At 43.6% G+C, this 15,470-nt stretch overlaps 1 protein-coding gene across 13 annotated transcripts in view; it reads left to right on the top strand.

Annotated features, from left to right (window-relative positions):
- The window catches only part of ARVCF (ARVCF delta catenin family member), a 317,887-nt gene that overhangs the window by 23,208 nt on the left and 279,209 nt on the right, over positions 1-15,470 (top strand). For all 13 annotated transcript variants that reach the window (XM_087880246.1, XM_087880244.1, XM_087880236.1 and 10 more), the window contains exon 2: positions 10,314-10,364. The gene's annotated coding sequence lies outside the window, so the exon portion shown is untranslated. The remainder of the gene's footprint in view (positions 1-10,313; positions 10,365-15,470) is intronic.

Raw genomic sequence — 15,470 nt, 5'->3', positions numbered from 1 at the left:
CAGGAAAGGAGAAAGGGAAAGAGGAAAGACAAAAAAAAAGGGAAGATGGGAGGAGAGCAAGGAAGGAAAAAGAAGGAAAGAGGGAAGGAATAGAAGAGAAGAGAGGAGTAGAGTGGAGTAGAATAGAATGTGGAGTGGAGAGGAGTGGAGTGGAGTAGAGTAGAATAGAATGCGGAGAGTGGAGTGGAGTAGAGTAGAGTAGAGTAGAATGTGGAGTGGAGTGGAATAGAGTAGAATAGAATGTGGAGAGTGGAGTGGAGTGGAATAGAGTAGAGTAGAGTAGAATAGAATGTGGAGAGTGGAGTGGAGTAGAGTAGAGTAGAGTAGAATGTGGAGTGGGGTGGAGTAGAGTAGAGTAGAATAGAATGTGGAGAGTGGAGTGGAATAGAGTAGAGTAGAATGTGGAGTAGAGTAGAGTAGAATAGAATGTGGAGAGTGGAGTGGAGTGGAGTAGAGTAGAATAGAATGTGGAGAGTGGAGTGGAGTAGAGTAGAGTAGAATAGAATGTGGAGAGTGGAGTGGAGTGGAGTAGAGTAGAGTAGAATAGAATGTGGAGTGGAGTGAAGGAGTAGAGTAGAGTAGAATTAGAGTAGAGTAGAGTAGAGTAGAGTAGAATAGAATAGAATAGAATAGAATAGAATAGAATTTTTTATTGGCCAAGCGTGATTGGACACACAAGGAATTTGTCTTTGGTGCATATGCTCTCAGTGTACATAAAAGAAAAGATACATTCATCAAGAATCATAAGGTACAACACTTAATGATAGCCATAGGGAACAAATAAGCAATCAGGAAACAATATCAATATAAATCGTAAGGATACAAGTAAGAAGAAGAAAGGAGAATGAAGAGGGAAGGAGAAGGAGAAGGAAGGAAGGAAGGAGATAATGAGAGTAAGGCTGTGGTGAAATTCAATTTTTTTTTCTGTGGACGTGGTGTGGCTTGGTGGGCGTGCCTTGGTGGGTGTAGCAGGGGAAGGATACTGCAAAATCCCCATTCCCTCCCCACTCCAGGGGAAGGATACTACAAAATCCCCATTCCCTCCCCACTCCCCACAGGTATGATTTCTGAACATTAGGGGCTGTGTGTGTTTGTATGTGTGTGTGTGTTTTGTACAAAGAATATTTTAAAGCACGGAGCATGTGTAGGTCAGCCTTTTTTTCCCTTTTAAATCATTTCCCCCAGAAAAGCTGTTCTTGATGTAATGAACTTAAAGGGTCAGCTCTGGCTCACCAAAACGTCTGAGAAAATGTGCTAATGGCATGCGGTTGCCGTTTTTAACACCTGTAGCTGCATTTTTATTTTCTGGTTTTATTTATTTATTTATTTTATTTTTAAAAAAATCTGTCCCATTTTAGCCCAAAAGGCATTTCAGAGCCTCAAAATCACCTGGCAATTTCTTGATTTTTTTTTCACCTGCCTTCGGTGAACTTAAAAACTAATTAGAGTTTAAATAATAATAATAAAAAAAAAAAACAGCAGTAAGGAAATACTTGTTCCTTGATGTTGTATTGAAATGCCCCCCCCTTTTTAAAAAAATAGGATTATATCTATGAGGGTCTTTTACAAATTTAATTCATGGATGGTAAGAATGGATGGGTGGGAACCTGAGTAGAAATACGAGACTTGGAAATACGAGTCTTTCTTCTTCTTTTTTTTTTTTTGGTGTTAAATTGATTACCTTTCAGAGTTGTTGTTTTTTTAAAAAATTTCTTACAACACTGAAGCTTTAAATCCTTCTGGCCGTAAAGCGGTAATAAATATCGAAGCTTCTAAAATGGCGCAGTGGAGAAACAGGGTTCCTAACTGAACTCACAACAGGACGCCAAGGCTACGATCTCTTGTTTATCGATTAGCCTGTTTATGTTATTAGATTTTTATCCTGCCTTTATTATTTTTGTAAATAACTCAGAGGTGGTGGCGAATCTACACAATGCTCCTTTCTCCTCCTATTTTCCCCACGATGACAACTCTTGTGAGGTGGGTGGGACTGAGAGAGATGGACTGGCCAAAGTCACCCAGCTGATTTTCATGGCTAAACCAGGACTAGAATTCACCATCCCCTGGTGATTGGCCCAAAGTCACCCAGTTAGCTTTCTTGACTAAGGCAGGACTAGAATTCACAATCTCCTGGTGATTGGCCCAAAGTCACCCAGCTGACTTTCTTGGCTAAGGCAGGACTAGAATTCACCATCCCCTGGTGATTGGCCCAAAGTCACCCAGCTGGCTTTCTTGATTAAGCCAGGACTAGAATTCACCATCCCCTGGTGATTGACTCAAAGTCATCCAGCTGATTTTCTTGACAAAGGCTGGACTAGAATTCATCATCCCCCAGTGATCGGTCCAAAGTCACCCAGTTAGCTTTCTTGACTAAGGTAGGACTAGAATTCACCATCCTCCGGTGATTGGCCCAAAGTCACCCAGCTGGCTATCTTGGCTAAGGCAGAACTAGAATTCACCATCCCCTGGTGATTGGCTCAAAGTCACCCAGCTGACTTTCTTGGCTAAGGCAGGACTAGAATTCACCATCCCCTGGTGATTGACTCAAAGTCACTCAGGTGGCTTTCATGGCTAAGCCAGGACTATAACTCACCATCCCCTGGTGTCTGGGGCAGCACCTTCACCACAATACCAAACTGGCTCTCTGATACTCATCTTGCCAGCAGGATGAAGAATTAGAGAGGAATCCCGAATAGCGTCCATTATGGAGCACCTGTTTCGGAGAAGAAGGCCACAGGTCCACGCGATCTCTTTTAACGCACAGCGTTCGCACTCCTGCGTGGCTCTCAACCTTGAGAGCAGGGGGAACCACGTGCCATTTCCACGAAGCAGAAGCCGCCGCCTTGGCACTGTTTCCCTTCAAAATATTTTCACATAACTCTGAAAGGTATAATTACAGCATTCGTTCTATTCCGAACATAATTGCCTCAGTCTGAATGGTTCCCCTCCCTTCTTGAGTAATAAGGCTGAGGGATTTTGGAGGAAAAGAGAGAGAGAGAGAGAGAGAGAGAGAGAGAACATGTGAAGTTCACCGTTTTTCAACCCTGAAATTCATTTCCCCACAAAAAACAATGGTAGCTGCAGTGTCGAAATTCAAAAATTTTCCCTACCGGTTCTGTGGGCATGGATTGGGGCGGGGTGTCATGTGACTGGGTGGGCGTGGCCAACTTTTTAAAAACTTTTTTAAAGCATTTTTTAACTAAAAAAAGTTTTTTTAAAAAAGTTCCAACGATCAGCTGTGACAATCAGCTGTGCCCGTGATCGTCAGAACTTCGTTTTTACTTATTTTAAGCCTTTTTTTTACCACCGGTTCGGGCAAATAGGTAGTAACAAATGCTTTAAAAAAGTAAAAAACAGGCGTGGCACAGCTGATTGTCACAGCTGATTGTCACAGCTGATCGTCGGAACCTTTTTTAAAAAAACTTTTTTAAAGCATTTTTTACTACAGGCTTGGGCGAACCGGCCTTAACCAGTAGCATTTCACCCCTGGGTAACTGTAATGGTGGTGCAGCATGGGTGCCATTCAACTGCAGGATCTCAGCACCCTGAAGGTCCAGGAATCTCTGTCAAAACCTCCAGTTGTTCCAGATTGCCTAGTTGTGAAGTTTATTTAGACCTGAAAAAGGTTGATCAACCGTCTAGCTTTGGGGACCGATTGTGGAGGGAAAAAATAGCAGGGGAACATTGGGGTCCAGAGCTGATGTTTATAAAACTGTAGCCATAACCATCATACCCATGAGAGCCAGTTTGATTTAATGTTTAAAGCACCAGGCTAGAACCCAGAAGAGGGTGAGTTATAGTCCTGCCTTAGCCAAGATAGCCAGTTGGGTGACTTTGGGCCAATCATTAGGGCCGTGATGGCGCACAGGACCCTCTCTGATGGCACGCAAGCCGTCACCACAGTTCAGCTCTGCCACAAATGCGCGCGCACCTCCCATTGGCCAGCTGGTTGTTGGGTCTTTGCCATGCATGCGTGGGGGGGGGCAGGGTGTGTGCGGAGGGGCCATGCGCACATGCAAAGATGTGGGGCACATACGTGGATGCACGTGCATGCATGGGGGTGGGGTGCATGCAGGGTGAGACACATGCAGGGGGCCATGTATCCATGCACTGAGGGCAGGGCACATGCATGGGGCCAGCACACACATTGCATTTTGGTGGTTTGGGGGTGCGCAAGCGCATTTGTACATGCACACTCTTTAGGCACTTGGTCCAGAAAAGATTAGCCATCACTGCACTGGGGGATAGTGAATTCTAGTCCTGCCTTAGCCAAGAAAGCCAGCTGGGTGACTTTGGACCAATCACCAGGAGACAGTGAGTTCTAGTTCTGCCTTAAACATGAAAGCCAGCTGGGTGAAGACGGTCTCTCTCTCTCTCTCTCTCTCTCTCTCTCTCTCTCTAACAGTTCCCAGAGTCTATTGTAGAAACAGATAGTTGAGTGTTTCATCCGGCAAGATCTGTCTGCCGGTGTGAAACAATAAAAGAACTCATCTTGGCAGAAAAAAAAAATAAAAATCAGCCGTGTGTCTTTCTTGGTTTGGGGCCCCGACAATAAATTTTTATCACCACGCAGACATCTTATTAAATCTCTATGTGCCGGGGAAGAGAAATCCTAGTTACGCAGCTATGCCTCTACAACTGCAGTGCACACAGTTAGGAGCCAGAAAACGGGGAGGAGAGGATCCAACTTGGCAACCCCGTTGGCTCGCGTTCCCAAATCAATAGTTCATCAGCCATTCCTCCTGTCACTTTGAGATGGTTGGAGCGATGCTTTGAGTCCGGGAGAGAGAGAGAGAGAGAGAGAGAGAGAGAGAAACCGCGCGAGTACTGCTCTTCTCCAAAATGTGCGAAGCCCAGAAGACAATTCTGTGTCTGAAGAATGGAGAGGAGGAAAAATGACTCTGGCTTCAGAGTTAGAAGCCTCGTAAAAGCACGGCTGAATGTCTCTCGCTGCGTTGGAAAGCAGCATAAGTAGAATTTATTCTCATCCCAGGAATTGGAATGTCCTCATTTTCTACTCGGTTCTGATTTTGACGGTGGGTGGTGCGTTGTGCTAAGTCCAAATCTTGCCGAGCACGTTGTGTTGAACTCAGCTCCTTGAGGTTTGCAGGTAGTCCTCGACTTACGACCGCAACCGAGCCCCAGATTTCTGTTGCTAAGGGAGACAGATGTCATGCGAAATATGCCCTATTTTACTACCTTCCTTGCCACGGTTGTTAAGTGAATCACTGCAATTATCAAATTGTTGTTAAGTGGAATCTGGCTTCCCTATGGACTTTGCTTATAAGGAGGCCGCAAAAGGAGATCACATGACCTCGGGACACTGCAACCGTCAGAAGTACATGCCAGTTGCCAAGCTTTTGGATTTTGATCATGTGACTCGGGGGAAGCTGCAATGGTTATAAGCAGGGGTGAAATCCAGCAGGTTCTAACAGATTCTGGAGAACCGGCAGCAGAAATTTTGAGCAGTTCGGAGAACCGGCAAATACCGCCTCTGGATGGCCCCAGAGTGGGGTGGGAATGGAGATTTTGCAGTATCCTTCCCCCAGGAGTGGGGAGGGAATGGAGATTTTGCACTATCCTTCCCCCCGCAGTGAGGACAGTGGATGAGAAAATGTGGTTATTTTCTAGATGGAAGGTGTTGCGGCGAAGCGCAAAATTCAGAAATTCAAGCTCTGTAGCACGATCTTCCTGTTGTTCCCCTGTCAGATTGTAAACAGGCTAGTTGGACTCTAAAACAAACATATCTGTCAAAAACAGAGTGTCCTCCTGTTTCTGGAAACTAGCAGCAGAAGGACATGTTGACAGAATGAAGTTTCTGGGCAAACTGTAATTGGATCCAGTTCCTTAAGACCCCCGTCCCAGTTTTCGTGGGATAATCAACTCTTCTGAGGGATTTGCACAGCCGGAGTGGTTCGCTTGTCAAAACTGAGCTAAAACGCAGCATCCTTTCCTCTTAGCAGAAACAAGACAATGGCAGGCCTAAAAAAAAAACCTTCATGTATTATCAGCTGCATTGCTGCCAGGGATGGTTGCCTCACTGGTTATCCCATTTTATCCCTACTTTTTATCCACGTCGGTTCGCAGGGCAAAGGATGACAGTTGCAAGAAACTACAGATCTTGGATAAGTTGTCAAGCCGTGTCCTTCTGTCCATCCATCCATCCATCCATCCATCCATCCATCCATCCATCTATCTATCCATCCTTAACTTATCTATCCATCCATGTCCATATATTCATCCGTCTAACCATCCATCCATCCCTAACTTACCTATCCATCCAACCATCCAACCATCCACCCACCCATCCATCCATCCCTAATTTACCTATCCATCCATGTCTGTCTATAGATTCATCCATCCAACCATCCATCCATTCATCCATCCATCTTTATATAGCCCATCCCTTTCTGTGTCATCCATCCATCCCAACTTATCTATCCATCCATCCATCCATGTCTATATATTCATCCGTCTAACCATCCATCCATCCCTAACTTACCTATCCATCCATGTCTGTCTATATATTCATCCATCTAACCATCCATCCATCTTTATATAGCCCATCCATTTCTGTGTTATTCATCCATCCATCCCTAACTTACGGTATCTATCCATCCTTGTCTATCTATATATTCATCCATCAATCCATCCATCCATCCATCCATCCATCCATAACTTATCCATCCATCCATCCATCTTTATATCTTTATATAGCCCACCCATTTCTGTGTTATCCATCCATCCATAACTTATCTATCCATCCATGTCTATCTATATATTCATCCGTCCATCCCTCCCTCCATCCATCCATCTTTATATAGCCCATCCATTTCTGTCTTATTTATCCTTCTATCCATCCATCCCTAACTTATCTATCTATCCATCGATCCATCCATCCATGTCTGGCTATATATTCATCTGTCTTAAGCATCCATCCATCCATCCATCCATCCATCCATCCATCCATCCATCCATCCACCTACCTACCTCTCTACATCACCCATCCATCCATCCACCCACCCACCCACCCACTTACCTTACCCGCATTCCATCTCTCTCTCCCCCCCACCCCCTCATCATATCATCTAGTCTTCATTAGAAGTTTTGAAGACCCACCCTACTGCTGAGTCCATATCCTTTCTATGGACCGTCACCGTGAGTGAGTGAATGAGTGGGGTGGCCATCTTAACATTTTGTAAAATAAAAAAAAGAAAGTCAGCTTTGGTGTATGGCCCCTGGAGAACAGCTGAACCACCCCAAAATCTCAAGCTATCCCATCTTCTTGTAAAGCAGCCTTCTCCTCTGAGCGTCCAACCGAGAGGCCATCGCTTCAACCCTTAAAAACACAAGCACGACCTAAACCTTTGAAACCATGGTCCAAAACTTGCTCAGATGCCCCGTAGACATTGGCTACGGTGGACGAGGAAGTCAACAAGCCGGATATCCATGAAACGAAGACATTAGCCGGATCGGCTTGGAAACCGTAGATATGTTTTGCTCGCTAGCTGGTAAATGAAGGTTGATTTGGTCCAGAGCCAAATAATATATTGAAGCAATTTCATGCCTCATGAATTATAGAAGAGAATGTGCGCGCGACGTGGCGTTTTGCAACATGGCTATCCTGGCTCCCTCCCACTCGTTTCCCAAGATGGTTTAATCCTTGTCTGTCAAGAAGGCATCCCAGCTGGGCTCGAAAGCCTCCAGACCCGTTCTTGCAAAAATGGAAGGAATTCCAAATATGGACCCTCTTCCCCCCTCCTTTTTTTCTCCAATTTGAGTTGATCTGACTCTGTCTCCCACCCACCCCACTTTCCCCCCCCCCCGAGAAAGCAAAAAAAATGCTTTGATCTTAACCCTCCATAGTCATCCCTGCTTGCAGAAAACACAACCTTTTTCCCCCCCTGAACTTGGGGCCACCGAAAAGCGTCTCTGCAGTGCGTTTTAACATTCCTCCCATTGCAAATTGTGTTCTGCTACTTCTTTTTTCTTTCTTTCTTTCTTTTCTCCCATTGCAAATTGTGTTCTGCTACTTCTTTTTTTTTTCTTTCTTTCTTTCCTTCCATTGTAAATTGTGTTCTGCTACTTCTTCTTTTTTCTTTCTTTCTTTCCTCCCATTGTAAATTGTGTTCTGCTACTTCTTCTTTTTTCTTTCTTTCTTTCTTTCCTCCCATTGCAAATTGTGTTCTGCTACTTCTTCTTTTTTCTTTCTTTCTTTCTTTCCTCCCATTGTAAATTGTGTTCTGCTACTTCTTTTTCTTTCTTTCTTTCTTTCTTTCCTCCCATTGCAAATTGTGTTCTGCTACTTCTTTTTCTTTCTTTCTTTCTTTCTTTCTTTCTTTCTTTCTTTCTTTCTTTCTTTCTTTCTTTCTTTCTTTCTTTCTTTCCTTCCTTCCTTCCTTCCTTCCTTCCTTCCTTCCATTGCAAATTGTCTTCTGCTACTTTTTTTTCTTTCTTTCTTTCCTCCCATTGCAAATTGTGTTCTGCTACTTCTTCTTTTTTCTTTCTTTCTTTCTTTCCTCCCATTGCAAATTGTGTTCCGCTACTTCTTTTTCTTTCTTTCTTTCTTTCTCTCCTTCCATTGCAAATTGTGCTTTGCTAGTTCTTTTTGAAAAAAAAAACCCACAAAAACATAAAAGAAACCCAACCCAAACCAGCTGTATTTTTAAGAAAGAAAAGAAAGATAGAAGGGTTTTTGGTTTTCCTTGTTTACTTTGAGCTCCGCGCTTTCGCTTGTGAATTTTTTCGGGCCTCCCGGGGGCGAACAATTTGAGGAATGCCAAGGGCCAGACAAAGACCACGGCTAATTTGCATGTTTTCCTTGCACGTCATTAACTAAATCTACATACTCTTTTAATAGGCTTAGCAAAAATGCTGGTTGGGGGAGCCCCGGACGTTTTGCAAAGTTAGCACAGTTGCTGTGTTCAATCTGTTTGGGTAGGAAGCGCGGCACAATGCAGATTAAACAGTTTATTTTAATGCGTAAATTATTGATCCCTGGATTGGGTGCCTAAAAAAAGAGAGACACTTGGATCTAGGCAGGTAGTCCTTGACTTACAGCAGTGGTGGGTTTTAAATTTTTTTACCACGGGTTCTGTGGGTGTGGCTTGGTGGGCGTGGCATGGCTTGGTGGGCGTGGCAGGGAAGGATACTGTAAAATCTCCATTCCCACCCCACTCCAGGGGAAGGATACTGCAAAATCCCCATTTCCTCCCGATCAGCTGGGACTCGGGAGGCAGAGAATAGATGGGGGCGGGGCCAATCAGACTTTTTACTACCGGTTCTCCGAATTACTCAAAATTTCCGCTACCTGTTCTCCAGAACTGGTCAGAACCTGCTGAAACCCCACCTCTGACTTACAGCCATTTGTCTAGCGTCCGTTCGAAGTTGCAACGGCACTGAAAAAAAGTGACTTATGACCATTTTTTACTCTTACGGCCGGTACGGCAACCGGCGATCCAAATTCAGACGCTTGGCCACTGACTCGTATTTATGACGGTTGCCGGGTCCCCAGGGCTCACCCAATCCCCTTTTGTGACCTCCTGTCAAGCAAGCGTCAAATGTGACACATTCGTTAAGTGAGTTTTGCCTCACTTTACGGCCTTTCTTGCCATGGTTGTTAAGTGAATCACTGCCGTTGATAAGTTAGTCACCTGGTTGTTAAGTGAATCTGGCTCCCCCCCCCCCGGGACTTTTGCTTTGTCAGAAGGTCGCTGTGGCCTAGAGGTGGAGCTCTTGCCTCACAATCAGGAGGTTGTGAGTTTGATCCTAGGTAGAGGCAGATGTAGGGTCTCCAGCTTGGGCAGGGGGTTGGACTAGATGACCTGCAAGGTCCCTTCCAACTCTGATAATCTGTTAAAGTGACCCTGGGACACAGCAATGGTCACAACCTTGAACCAGTTGCCGAGCATCCGAATTTTGATCACGTGACCACGAGGACGCTGCGGCGGTCATAAGTGAAAAAACCGGTCATAAGTCACTTTTTTCCAGCGTAGTTGTAACTTGGAACGGTCACTAAATGAAACTGTTGTAAGTTGAGTGTTCTTTGTGTTAAAACTGTAAAATGGAATGCCTTGTTTGGCACCAGTGTCTACAACAGAGAGGCGGACATTTACATACTCACACAAATACACACACACACACACACACACACACACACAGAGAGAGAGAGAGAGAGAGAGAGAGAGAGAGAGAGAGAGAGAGAGAGAGAGGGAGGGAGGGAGGGAGGGAGATGTAGCTGGATGTATGAACATCATGTTGCTTTCTTAATGCTTTGCTTCCGGCTAACAACGACTGTAATCTGTTTTTTGCAGAATTCTTCATTGTATCGCATGGATCCCTTCTCAAGTTAGAAAGTGGATAAGGTAAGAAGAGCGAATATCTTGCATTTATGAAAACTGGTTAGAAAAAGAATCTGGCTTGGGGAGGTCTTTGCTTATCTCTTTACTAGCAGGAGTTACAGTATTGTGTGGATTTTTTTCCCCCCTTCTTGTTCAAGTTCAAAGGGTTTATTGTCATTGTACATCATGTATACAATGAATTTGGTTTTAGCCACTACTGCTACAGTCCATACAAGAACACAAGACAGCATGAATAATATAAAGAATAACCCTTGTACAAGTAGTTAGGAAAAAAAAAACCTAGTTATATGTTTCCATATGTACAGTAGTGGCCAAAATTGTGGAAACCTTTTGGGAAAAGTGCATTTTGTAAAACTAGCTAATAACACCACTTTTTTTTTTTTTTTTGGAGAAGTACCATAAAATTATCTATCAATGGAAAGATAATTGAATCAAGAATGTCATGCAATCACTTTTATGAAGGGTTTGCTATTAGAATCGCTGTTACAGTATAAAGAAGAAAAGTGAAACGCGTAGAAAAAACGAGATACACAAAAATGATCACCCTAGAAAAAATGAGGTCCAACAAATGTAGGACCTTTTTTTCCCCAAATAATAGATTGAGCGTAATGAAAGGTAAAGATGAAAAGGCATCAAGATGGAAACCTGCTTTCATCCACCATACATGTGAATTTGTTCCCGGTTTGAAGTACCATATTTTTCGGAGTATAAGATGCATCTTTTTCCCCCCTAAAAGGGGGTGAAAATTTAGGTGCGTCTTATACACCGAATGTAGCCCCGCCCACCCACTGGCCCCCACCCTTTGGCCTCTGCCTTGCAGCAGTTACCTCCTTGCAAGCAAACAGCAAGCAAAAACAGCTCCTTTCAGCTTCCGCACAGCCTAATTAGCACAAATTGATTGGATTGGGCCTCCCGACTCTCAGCTGTTTTGTGCAGGGCTCTGCTGCAGGCAAGAAAATTGCTGGAGCAGATTTTTTTTCCCCTTGTGCTAATCAAGCTATGCTGAAAATGAAACTGAAAGTAAAGCAGGCTGTTTGCTGTTTGGGAGAGGCAGAGGGAGTTTTTTTTTTTTTTTTGCTTTGTTTCCTCACCAATAAAGGTAGGTGTGTCTTATACTTCAAAAAATGCAATAGTTCTGAAGGATTCCAAGTTTAACCCCGTAGGGATTTTGGACTGGTTGCAACTGTTGTGCACTTCTGTTGTGTCAGAATAAATACATCCCTCTAACTGAAACTCAAAATCGATGGATTCATAGGGCCTGCTAGCTTATTTAGTGTTAAGCCGCATGTTTCGTTGCGGTTCCTGCTTTTATTCAGTTGTACAAATCTAGAAAATAGATGGTTGAATAACTGGGATTAATGTTATGTGAATGCAACTCTGTTTTTTTGAGCATAGAACAGTGTCTGTACCGTTTTAAAAATGTTATATCCTACTCCCTTCCACTGACATTTGGCAGCTTGTAACATTTAAATTTAATCAATAGCAGACCCAACAACACAACAACAAATACAAGGTCACGCAAACAGACAACGATGGTGCTACACATTTTGTTCCCAATGGAAGAACTCTTCAAAATGCATTCCGTGTTTGTCTAGCTTATTTTCCTCCTTGTTATTTATGCATTTATATCAATTATTTATCTTCTGTCTTTGGAGATAGCTCTCCAGCTTACAATCAATACCACCAATTGTAAATAATAATAGAATAAATATTTTAATGGATGGATAGGTGGGAGGGAGGGAGGGAGGGAGGAAGGGAAGATGAAGAGGAGGGAAGGAGGGAAGGAAGACAGGAAAAGAAAGAAGGAAAGGAAGGAAGGAAAGAAAGAAGAAAGGAAAGAAAGAAAGAGAGAAAGAAAAAGGATGGATGGAAGGAAAGAAAGAAAGAAAAAGAAAGATGGAAGGTAAGAAAGAAGAAAGGAAAGAAAGAAAGAGAGAGAAAGAAAAAGGATGGAAGGAAGGAAAGAAAGAAAAAGAAAGATGGAAGGAAAGAAAGAAAAAAGGAAAGAAAGAAAGAGAGAGAAAGAAAAAGGATGGAAGGAAGGAAAGAAAGAAAAAGAAAGATGGAAGGAAAGAAGGAAGGAAAGAGAAAGAAAGAAGGATGGATGGAAGGAAGGAAAGAAAGAAAGAAAGGACCAAGGACCTTCCGTAATTAGGTAAGATTGTAGTTTGAAGGTAGCAATTCTTTGTTTCCAGCATATCTGCCAATCCAAATAGATTTCAGTATTTGTTGTTATGCAAATGTTCTTCATTCTCTCGAGGGAACATGAGATCGGCGCAGTCTTGTTTAATTCCTGTTTCTTTATTTAGAATTCTTGAATACCTGCGTTAATGGCTTATAAATTGCTGAAACGTTTTGAGGTCAGATCTCTCAAAGTTTTCCATTTCTATCCTTGCTTTTGCTTAAAATAGCAAACAGCCACATCCCCTCAAAATTGACCCATTTGCTGCTGAGTTCTAGTCCCACCTGAGGCACAGAGACAGCCCCAAGGAAGGGATGAGGGCAAACCTCTCCCAAAATCTTGTCAAGAAAAATGTAGGAGATTGGCCAGGTAGTTGCCAAGAGTCAAAACTTTTAAAAAGAGGGAGGGAGGAATGGAGGGAGTGAGGAAAGGGGGAAAGGAAGGAAGGAAGGAAAGAAAAAGAAAGATAAGAGAGAAAGAAAAAGGAAGGAAGGAAGAGTAGGAAGAGTAGGAAGTAGTGAGGGAGAGAGGATGGGAGGGAGGGAGGGTGGAAGGAAGGAAAAAAGATAAAAGAGAGAGGAAAGATAAGGAAGGAAGGAAGAAAAGAAAGAAAAAGAAAGAAAGAAAAAGGAAGGAGGAACGGAAGGGAGAATAGGAAGTAGTGAAGGAGAGAGGGTGGGAAGGAGGAAGGAAGGAAAGAAAGGAAAGAGAAAGGAAAGGGAAGGAAGGAAGAAGGAGAGAGTGAGAACTAAGAGAGAGAAGGTGGGAGGAAGGAAGCAAGAGAGGAAGGAACGAAAGAAAGAAAGGAAGGAAGGAGAAAGGAAAGGAAAGGAAGGGAGGAAGAAGGGGAGAGGGAACTAAGGGAGAGAGGGTGCGAGGAAGGAAGGGAGGGAGGAAGGAAAGAAAGAAAGAAAAGAAAAGAAAGAAAAAGAGAGAAAGGGAAGGAAGAGAAAGAAAGAAAGAAAGAAAGAAAGGGAGAGTAGGAAAAAGTAGGAAAGTGAGGGAGAGACTGGGAGGAAGGAAGCAAGGAGCAAGGAAGGAAGGAAAGAAGGAAAGAAAAGAGAAAGGAAAGAGTACGGGAAGGAAGGAAGGAGAGAGAGAAGTAGCGTGGGAGAAAGGGTGGGAGGAAAGAAGGGAGGGAGGAAGGAAGGAAGCAAAGAGATGTTGAGAAGAAGGGAGGGAGGGCAGAAGGAAGGAAGGAAGGAGAAAGATGAGGGGAGGGAGGGAGGAAGGAGAAAGATGGGAAGGAAGGAAGGAAGGAAGGAAGGAAGGAAGGAAGGAAGGAAGGAAGGAATTTGGAGGCTGCTTCAGAACTGCCAGATGGATCCTGGATAAAAAAAAAACCTGATCTCCGACCCCTGCATTTTGCACCTAGGGACTTAAACCTGGAGCTCCGCTAGCAATGACCCCCCCCAATGGTTTTCTTTGGCAGATACATAAAGTCCCAGCATCCCTGGACTGCCCTAAACGCATCAAACAAGGGCTGGCCAGCCATCCTTCAGCCAGGCAAGTGGAAAGGTTCGCCTCCCCGTCTCCTGTGACAAACCCACCAGGAGAACTAAATCGCTAAATTTATGACCCTTTGTGTGGTCATACCTTAGGCCGGTCTTTCGTCTTGCTTGCATTTATGGCTGTGGGCTCCAGGATGCTGACGGGAGGAGCCCGTCTGCTGTTTTTGTAGCTAAACCCAGTTGGAAACCATCCACCACGGTTAAGTGGCAGTGATGGGTTGCGAAACATGATTCCCGGGGCAGGTTGTGGTTTTGTTTCTGGAGCTTTTAAGCTTGGAAGGCTTCCAAGGTTCCGTGGTTGTGTTTAAGGGTTTCCTCGCCTTTCCGTGCGTCGTTTTCTTTGTGACTTGCCTGATTTCTAGGATACCTGCATTCTTTTTGCATTTTTTTTTACCTTGTTCATACTGATTTTCATCCCTTGTGCTGTATCCCCTCTGCTTTGTTTTTTTTTTTTCGTGAGAAAAGAAAAATAAAGAGAAAAGAAATGTTATTATTTGTTTTCATTAACAAATGATAACAACTATCCTGTTGCAGTTCAATGGCTCCTTAGTATGGTGATTTTATTATCTTTTAATGTATTATCTCCTATATTGTATTGTCCACATATCTTTTATATATATGTATATATGGAATGGGAATGGGAATGGGAGAAGAATGAGAGAAGTAGAAGCAAAGGAAGAAGAATGGAATGGAATGGAATGGAATGGAATGGAATGGAATGGATTGGATTGGATAGGAATAGGAAAAGGAAAAGGAATAGGAATAGGAATAGGAATAGGAGGAGAAGGAGAAGGAGAAGGAGGAGGAGAATGAGATGGAGAAGAATGGGAGAAGAAGAAACAGATGAAGGAGAATAGAATAGGGAAGGGAAGGGAGGAGAGGAGGAGAAGTAGAAGCAGAGAAGAAAGGATAGGATAGGACAGGACAGGACATAACAGAACAGGAATGAAAAGAGAAGAGAGAGGAGGAGGAGGAGGAAAAGAATGGGAGAAGTAGAAGCAGAGAAGAAAGAATAGAACAGGACAGGACAAAAGAATAGGATAGGATAGGAGAGAAGAGAAGAGAAGAGAAAGGAGGAGGAGGAGGAAAAGAATGAGAGAAGTAGAAGCAGAGAAGGAGGAATAGGACAGGACAGGACTAAAGAATAGGATAGGATAGGAGAGAAGAGAAGAGAAGAGAAAGGAGGAGGAGGAGGAAAAGAATGAGAGAAGTAGAAGCAGAGAAGAAAGGATAGGATAGGACAGGACAGGATATAACAGAACAGGAATGAGGAAGAGGGAGGAGGAGGAGGAAAAGAATTGGAGAAGTAGAAGCAGAGAAGAAAGAATAGGACAGGACAGGACAGGACAGGACAGGACAGGACAAAAGAATAAGATAGGATAGGAGAGAAGAGAAGAGAAAGGAGGAGGAGGAGGA

The sequence above is a fragment of the Pantherophis guttatus genome, chromosome 17, assembly GCF_059756535.1.
Source record: "Pantherophis guttatus breed Tessera chromosome 17, ASM5975653v1, whole genome shotgun sequence".
Taxonomy (NCBI): Eukaryota; Metazoa; Chordata; class Lepidosauria; order Squamata; family Colubridae; genus Pantherophis; species Pantherophis guttatus.
This window is presented reverse-complemented; position numbering and strand designations above follow the sequence as displayed.